The sequence below is a fragment of the Podarcis pityusensis genome (assembly GCF_964106645.2).
Source record: "Podarcis pityusensis genome assembly, chromosome: 2".
Taxonomy (NCBI): domain Eukaryota; kingdom Metazoa; phylum Chordata; class Lepidosauria; order Squamata; family Lacertidae; genus Podarcis; species Podarcis pityusensis.
This window is the reverse complement of record NC_138029.1, coordinates 71,659,064-71,667,390: the sequence shown is the minus strand read 5'-3', so window position 1 is coordinate 71,667,390 and position 8,327 is coordinate 71,659,064. Positions and strand designations below refer to the sequence as shown.

Genomic DNA, 8,327 nt, shown 5'->3' with positions numbered 1-8,327 from the left:
ATGGAGACACTTCCCTGGAACATCATCCCATATCATATCCCTTTGTCCTTTGACACTAGCCAGGTATTGCCTCAGGGTGACCCACACCAATAGCCCACCTCACAAAAATCTGGTAGGAAACCGTAACAGTATTTCTGCAAGTTGTTCCATAAGTGACATTTAAGTCTAACAGAAATTTCCCACTGAATGAAAACGTCATATTGATCAAAACAAGGATCAGCTTGAAAAATCACCAGCTTTCTATGTCAGGAGAACACATGACATTAAGAAGTGATTCATTGCAGACAATGTGGGTTTGTGTGTGTGTGTATGTGCATGTGTGTGTGTGCGCGTGCGTGCGTGAGAGAGGGAGGGAGGGAGAGAGAGATACAGAAAGCCATTATTAAGTTCATATGCAAGATCCACATGATGTCCTCACACAGTACTCTGCTTCCATTGCAGGTGACTCGGATTCCCAGCACTCAGAGTGGTAACTCGAGTTGCCGGGGGAATTTCAGTTTCTTCCTTTCGCAGCAAACATGCCCACTGCAATCCAAATAGTAAGGTGGGGGTAGGAATGGGATTGTGCAATTGCCATAGCCACCTTTTTCTGTGCCTGTGACAATATGAAAAATGTCAACACAACTCCACATCTGCAGTGTAAATTTTGTGTGTGTGTGTGTGTGTGTGTGTCCCCTAACGTCCATAGGATGTTGCACTGCCCTTTCATATCATCCTTTCTGAGTTTCATTTTGTGCTGGAGAAGGTTATTATCAGGCTCATGGCTAGCAGGGGGTAGGGAATGTAACCCTTTCCTCCCCTGCTGTGGCCCTGAGGGAAAGCCCTCTTCTGAACCTGGTATTAGCTTTGCAGGGTAGGTTGGGGAAAATCCCCCACTGGTGCCACATGCCTGCAGGCGGCGATCCCAATAATCATCAATTGCTATCCCCAACTGATGCCATTTCCCTGTTTGTTTTTTAAAGTGCAGATTAAATGCTAAGACACATAAGATGCATCACGTTTAATTCAGCCCTTAGGCAGGTGTCCTCTGAGCTCTGTATCAGTGGTCGGTGTGTGCGTGTTTGTGTGCACACGTGAGTCCTGTCCTAAACATCTCCACTTGGTTTGGGAACGATGGAGACAAACAAGTTACCAGAGAGATGTTCCAGGCTCCTATCTGAGCGACTTCCCCCTCTCCACTCCATGTGGAACAGAGCCCTTTGATGACCCAACCACCTCCCACCTACGGGGGAGATGTAAAAGTTGGGAGAAGATGGAGAACATCTACAGATCTGCCCCCTTTCATTCCTGACAAGGTCCTCTTTCCAACTAATCTTCTCCTGGTGGAGGAAAGGAACCGTCCTTTGCAGCGCCAGCATTTCTAGTTCAAGTGGCTGACTCAGATTTTTACAGAGAGACCCACTGCTGGCAATACTGCAGAAGAAGGGAAAGATCAGTGCTTTTTTTCTTTAAAAATCTTTAGGGGTACTCTCCTTTTCCTACTCATATTGAAACACTGCCCCTCAATGAGGCCCAACTTAGATTCACAAAATGTTTAGGGGTATGCGTACCCCTGTGTCCCCCCAGAAAAAAGCACTGGAAAAGATGAAAATGGTGCACCTCAGCTTTCCATTTCTGGTAGAGTGGCTGTTTAGACTAATGTTTCCAACTATGGCATTTATTCCTTTGAGTACCTTCTGCAGTGGACCAGTGCAAGGCTCTAACTGAATAAATATACCTCCACAGACAGAGGCAGTGATGCTTCTGAACACCAGTTTCTGGAAACTGCAGGAAGGGCCTCGCTGGTGGGTTTCCCCCAGGCATCTGGTTGGCCAGTGATGCTGTACTAGTTGGGCCATTGGGCCTGATCCAGCAGGCAATTTTTATGCTCTAAGAGTTGGACCAGATATCACAGGTGTTGGGCAACTAGCACCTACACAGCCATACTTGGTGAGAAGATATAGGGGCAACTTTTTGCAGCCATTCCGGGCATGATTCAGTGCTGGGCAAAGAGGATAGGGGACCCCTGCACCTTTGTAGTGTGTTGGAAGTACAAATTTCAGTACTTATAGCATGCATGGCAAGCTACACCTGTTGAAATCTCCTCTGTTGCACAACTGTTAAAGGTGCACAAACCCTCTCTCTCCTTTTGCCACTGGTCCCCCTAGTTGGGAGCCACAGTGGTATGGTTCCAGTGTTTGATGTAAAGCAGAGATACCCGGGTTCAAATTCCTGCTCAACAGTTAAGATGAGTGGGTGACAGTGGTCTAGCCAGCCCCTCTCTTTCAGCCTAACCTTCCTCGTAGGGTTGTTGTGAAGATCAAATGAGATTATCTCATGTATGTCTTCCTGAACTGAGATGGTGAAACAGAGTATGGATATGAGAGAGCTCCTCAGTTTCCTGCCCCTCCCCACACTATTGGGGGCAGATTGCAAAGTGGACAGGAGAGGGTTAATGGATACAAGGATAACTGCTGGAGACTGCCAGTGGTCACATAAGCAGCATACATTTAAAGTGAATGCCTTTCCCCCAAAGAATCCTGGGAACTGAAGTTGGTTAATGATTCTGAGAACTGTAACTCTGAGAGGTAAGCAACATCTCCCTGAATTTCCTTCTTCTTTGAGAAGCATGGAGTCATATGAAACACCATACTTCTATAAATCCAGACTAATCCACACACAGGAACATGACACATAAAAGCAATCTGTTGGGATTTCAGAGTACTAAATGGTTTGTTCTTTCAAGAAGTGTTGAGCAAATCTGCCTGTGCTGTGCTTCCTTGCATCCAGGAGAAATCAATACACCTCCATTTGTCTTATATATTATTTTCTGATGCCCATCATTTCTCCATCCCTCTCTGACCTGATTGTAGGTGGAGTCTCTCTTTCATGGAATTTGGAATGGCTTGAAAATCATGCTGCAGAACCAGTTATTGACTTCTTTTTTTGTTAGTTCCCTTGAGGTTGCTCAAAACCAACTCCACCAGCTTCGTTAAGTTAATTGGCTGGTCCAGATATCATCTCCCCCCCCCCCCATTTTTGCTGCCCAGGGAAACAAACCTCACACTATGAATGATCAACTGCACATTTAAAAATAGCACCTCCTTGTGATTATGCCCAAGCTGGGCTACGTGATGTGCTCTAGCGGGACTCTGAAACGCAAACAGCTGCTTTCAGATCAGATCCAAGGGTGATGGCCATCTCCCAGCACAATGGAGCAGCTGGAGCACCCACTGCTCCAAATAGCAACATGCCGTCCCAACAAGGCCTTTAAGCAACGGGCGAGGCAGAGATGTTATACTGAAGATGCAGCTGATGGTGCATGTCAGCTTCAAATGAGAGATGGGTTTTAATTTTGAGTCCTTAGAGAAATCATCTCCGAGCCGTAATTACAGAGCGCAGCCGCCACGCCATCTTCCAACTTCCCCCGCCCGCCATGCACGCCCCCCAAATTGAAAGCAGAAGCCTCCTAGCTTTTAATTACAGAAATCAGTCTTTGAAGTCAATGTTCAAAATTGGTTATCCCACTGTCTGATCCAGTGATCTGATGCTTTAGCAGATGTTGCCCTTCTAGGTTGCACATCCATGCATGCAACAGTTGCTTCTTCCCATCGCAGATACATCTTAAGAAAAGCAGTTACTTTTGTTGGACCAGCTTCCGTTGATGGCGGCAAAACTGGTGGACCCACAGCTTCTGCCCTTGACTATTTTGGAATGCCAACAAACTGAGGATGCGCCCTTCATCTTCTGCATGGTTTCCCCCTGAGAGCAAGGAAGAAGACCACTTTGGTTAGGACAGGATCCAGCAGTCTGAGGCAGAATGGTCCCACAGCATGAGGGATGATAAGAAATATTGCACTGTTGTGGTCAGCATCCAATCACACTGACACATGGGAGGAGACACACACACACACACCTCTTCCCTGTTGTTACAGAAGAGGCAAAAGTACTTCCACCTTTACAAGGTAGGACAGTCAAGAGGTGCCCTTTGTGTTATTTAGACATGGCTAGACATACCTGATGTGGTGATGGATGTTTTTGAAAACTAACCACTGGCTCCTTGACCCATCAAAACTGGTGGGGGAGTTGGTGAACAAGCCTGGGATTCGCTTTAATTAGCTATGCATCCTGTTCTTCTAACACTTTCTCAACAGTTCCATGGTACCTCGAAGGCATATTGGCAAAGGCCACTGTGCAGTTAAGATATGCTGAAATAAGAGAAGGATGCTGTAGTTGAAGGAAGGAGTCAAGGGAACAGAGAGAAGCTTTGCCTCCAAGATATAGATTAGTGCTCTTCCTCTATACGTGAAGTGTCACTTCTCATTTGTGAAACAAGACACACCATTCCTCTCCTATCCCTCCGAAATAAATGTTACTTGACTCCATCAACGTGCATTCTTTTCTGCATGCGCTTCTCTAAACCCTGGCACAGTCATACCTCGGGTTAAAGTTGCTTCAGGTTGAACATTTTCGGGTTGTGCTCTGTGGCGACCCGGAAGTAACGGAATGCATTACTTCTGGGTTTCGCCGCTCGCGCATGCGCAGACACTCAAAATGATGTCACACGCATGCACAGAAACGGCGAATTGCGACCCGCGCAGACGCAGGTTGCGTTTGCTTCAGGATGCAAACGGGGCTCCAGAACGGATCTCGTTTGCATCCAGAGGTACCACTGTAATCAGAATGGCCATGAACCTTTTGATCAGCTAACTAGGGATAAGAAGACCTTGCAGGAAACTAAGGCATGCATGCATTTCAAGGGCTCAAAGGACACGTGACTTGGGGAGGGACCAGGAAGACTGATATTTGACCCAGAGAAATCCTTGTGCCAAAGGCCTTTGAGCTTGGATTCTTTGGCCACCTGCTCCTAAGCATTTGGCTTCTGGGCTAGAGACCCTGCACTAGTAACTCTCATCATCTGCCTGCCTGCCTGCCTGCCACTGCTCTGGGTACTGCCAAAACCTTGTAAGCACTTTTCCTGAGCCCACAACAGGAATCAGACTGAAGACTGATGTCCTGATACAAAGCTAACTTTTCCTGCACTGACCCTGTGTGAATGCCAGGGCAAAAGATGCCTCTTCAGCCATTTCCCCCAATAATGTGGTTTTGTATGTCATCTTCACTAATATATGCATTTATATGCATACTTCGCCCTAGTATATGCATTGTTATGGACATTGCTTGGCTGGAGAACTGCATTGCAAAATTCAGAGACATACAAATTTTGAAGGATAGCTGTTTCAGTTCATGGATTGCTTTGAAAGGTACTGATTTTGTAAATTTGCCTTTAAATGTGAACTGAATTGAATTTCTCCCCCACTGGTAACTGATTTATTATTATTATTATTATTATTATTATTATTATTATTATTTTAAAGAACTTCCCTGATTGGGCAGGGCTTGGTTGGCCCTCCAGCGGATTGCTTTATATTCAGTCCAGAAATATGAGAGTTTAAAATCTTAAGGTCTCTGGCAGAGGAGGGCAATTTGAGGCCGGTCCAATTAAAGTCTTACTGAATTCCAACACTAACCACAAAGGTGAAGGTATGTGGAGAGCATTCAGATGTGGCTAGTGGGGGAGGATCAGAGGCGCAGGGATGAAACCAGCACATAGCAGCCGAAAGCTGTGAGAAGAGAACAGCCCTGCTGACTTTTTGTTGGATGCCGTGATGATCAAAGCATCATTCCTCGGGAGAAAAGGTGGCAAGCAGTGAATGCGAGTGGAGCCTTTGAGACTGGAAGTGTGGAAAAGGCCTGAGTACAGAGAAGGAAACCAGGATGGGGATCTAGGTGAAGACTAGACTGAGCCTATAAGCAGTGCATAGCAGTGTCACAGAGTAAGTGGGCAGGTATCGAAGACAAATGAGGTATGAGTAATTGGAAGGAAAAACAACTATATCATATATATATATATTAATTAAATTTCTATACTGCCCTTCACCTGAGGATCACAGGGCTGTTTACAATATAAACCCCCACCCACAAAAATACATACTACAGCGACAAACAAAAACAGTAACTTCCACACACACACACACCGTAGATTGTTTAATTAGCCAAAGGTCTGGGAGAAGTTTTTGACAGGCACCGAAAGGTATGTAACAAAGGTGTTGGGTGAGCCTCCCTGGGGAGAGCATTCCACAAGCAGCGAGTCACTGCAGAAAATGCCCATGCTTGTGACACCACCCTCCAGACTTCTCATGGAGGAAGCACACAAAGAAAGACCTCGCATGATGATTGCAGGTCTGGGTTGGTTCATATGGGCAGAGGCAATCCTGGAGGTATTGTGGTCCTGAGCACACTGGGGAAGCTGCAAGGATGAACCACAGAAGAATGCCACTAGGACTCCTATCAGGTTAGGCAAAAGGCAGCACTGGTATGTAATGGTTGGCTTTGGTGCAGGCAGGAAGAAGCGGGAAGGGATTAGTTTTATTTCCACTACAGTCAGGTTGTTAAAATCTTCTGGGTATTAGCCAGATACTTCATTGTTGCTGCTGCCACCATTTTATTTATTACCTACCCTTCATCATAAGGTCCCAGGGCAGGTTACAACATTAAAACAATGTCTAAAACATTTTAGAACAGCTAGCAATCATAAAAATAATGTAGGTCTTGAAAAATATAGTTCTGTATACCTGACCCAGCTATATCCTCAAATTTTGTGTAGGCCCACTGAAATTCTTTGTGTCAAGGGGTCTCATGAAGGTGACTCAGTCCCAGCATTCTTCAAAATGGGCAATATCCTTGGAGCACCATAGATTAGGCATCTCACCTGAAGCAGGGGCAGGATTATCATGAATTTAGAAGTATCAGAAATCGGGGGGGGGGGGGAGTAAGGTTCAGATTGCATGCTCACAGATCATACTTACTAACTTTTTTTTTTTTTAATGACAGCCTCAAATCAAGTGGGCTGGTGTTTAAATGTTTAATGTTTCTTAATTAGGCCATGCAGAATGGTTATAAATGAGAAGCTTGTGCTCATTGTTTTCCTGATTGTTCATCCATGATACCTATAAATATTTCCAGCAGCACATTGGCAAGGGAAATGAACAAGGGCTTTTTCCAGTTCATAAACTAAATATTCCACTTTAAAGTTCTGAAGGCTTTTCGAGAACTTTACCATTTCCCCTCCAGAACCAAACACAGTCCGCTCTCCAGACTGTCCCAATTATTTTTACTCGACTATTCCTGGAAGTTATTAATCGACCTCCCCTGTGGATAGGAAACAAGGACTTGAGCTGGACTACAAGCTTTCCCCAGCCTAGAACAACATTTATAATTAAGATTTACAGGTCCAAATGCTGTAGACCCTGGGCTGATTCACACATTCTTAAGGTGTCCAGATACACAGGAACTCCTGTGTCTATTAATAATGGTGCGAAAGAAGCAATTTGAGCCTACGCTGTTTTTCTCATCACTGTAGGGCAATCTGCATCTGCTGAAATCTCCTTTCCCCCTTCCACATAGGCTGGCACATGAAAGGACCCTGGCAGAATTCATGCAGGAGATCCTTGGCTCAGTCTCTGGCATCTCCAATGAAAAGGCCCAGAGGGCAGGTGACTAGAAAGAGCTCTGCTGGAAAGCTGCAACTAATTAGACCAGGGGGAGCAAACATGTGCCTTCCAGATGTTGTTGGATGCCAGTTCCCATCAGCCCCAGGCAGCAGAGCCAATGGTCAGGGATGATGGGAGCTGTAGTCCAGCAACATCTGGAAGGCACTACATTGCCTACCCCTGAGTTAAACAATACAGGCTAGAGGACTCTGGCCACTGCAGTCCAGCCACGAGATGGACATGGTCTCTTTTGCATTGGATCTCCCCAAAAAATATATGTACATGTCTTATCAGTCAGTGACTGACAATTGAACATGCCTGTTAAAAAACAGTTGTGTCTAAGGTGATGACAGCTGATATGGAAGCTCTCTATTATGTGTTTGATACGTAATAGCTCTTTTTACATGTCCAAGTCATCCCATGATCTTGCACCCGGGCAAAGGGGGAGAAACTTCCCTCTTTGAGCTTCTAGAACTTCAGCAGAACAATGTGCATTCCCTCTTCGCCTTTGTTCTATGCTGTTGCATCACTTTATGCACCCCTAGGCAAGTTCCCAGGCTAATTTTCCATCCAGAATACAGTCAAGGTTGCGTCAAGGTATTTTATTTTATTTTAAAGTCTAGAAGCAGCAGCAAAAGCTGTACTCTGAACTCCTGAAACTGCACTTTCTGCCAAAAGGGCAGAGTGGGGCTTTGATTTCTCACTGCTCTTTGCCATAGACCTCCAGGAGTTATTATGCAATCAGTACATACCAGCATATGGTGTTAAGGCAAGTATTTTGATTTCGATTTCTTG

The 8,327-nt window shown here is 45.4% G+C and overlaps 1 long non-coding RNA gene across 1 annotated transcript; it reads right to left on the bottom strand.

Annotated features, from left to right (window-relative positions):
• Nucleotides 1–3,309: 3,309 nt before the first annotated feature.
• Nucleotides 3,310–7,974, bottom strand: LOC308468735. The gene is made up of 4 exons (XR_013981830.1): nucleotides 7,851–7,974; nucleotides 6,615–6,751; nucleotides 3,997–4,187; nucleotides 3,310–3,741 (listed from the first exon to the last, which is right to left on the bottom strand). It is a non-coding gene; the product is annotated as an uncharacterized lncRNA (long non-coding RNA).
• Between the last annotated feature and the right edge of the window lie 353 nt (nucleotides 7,975–8,327).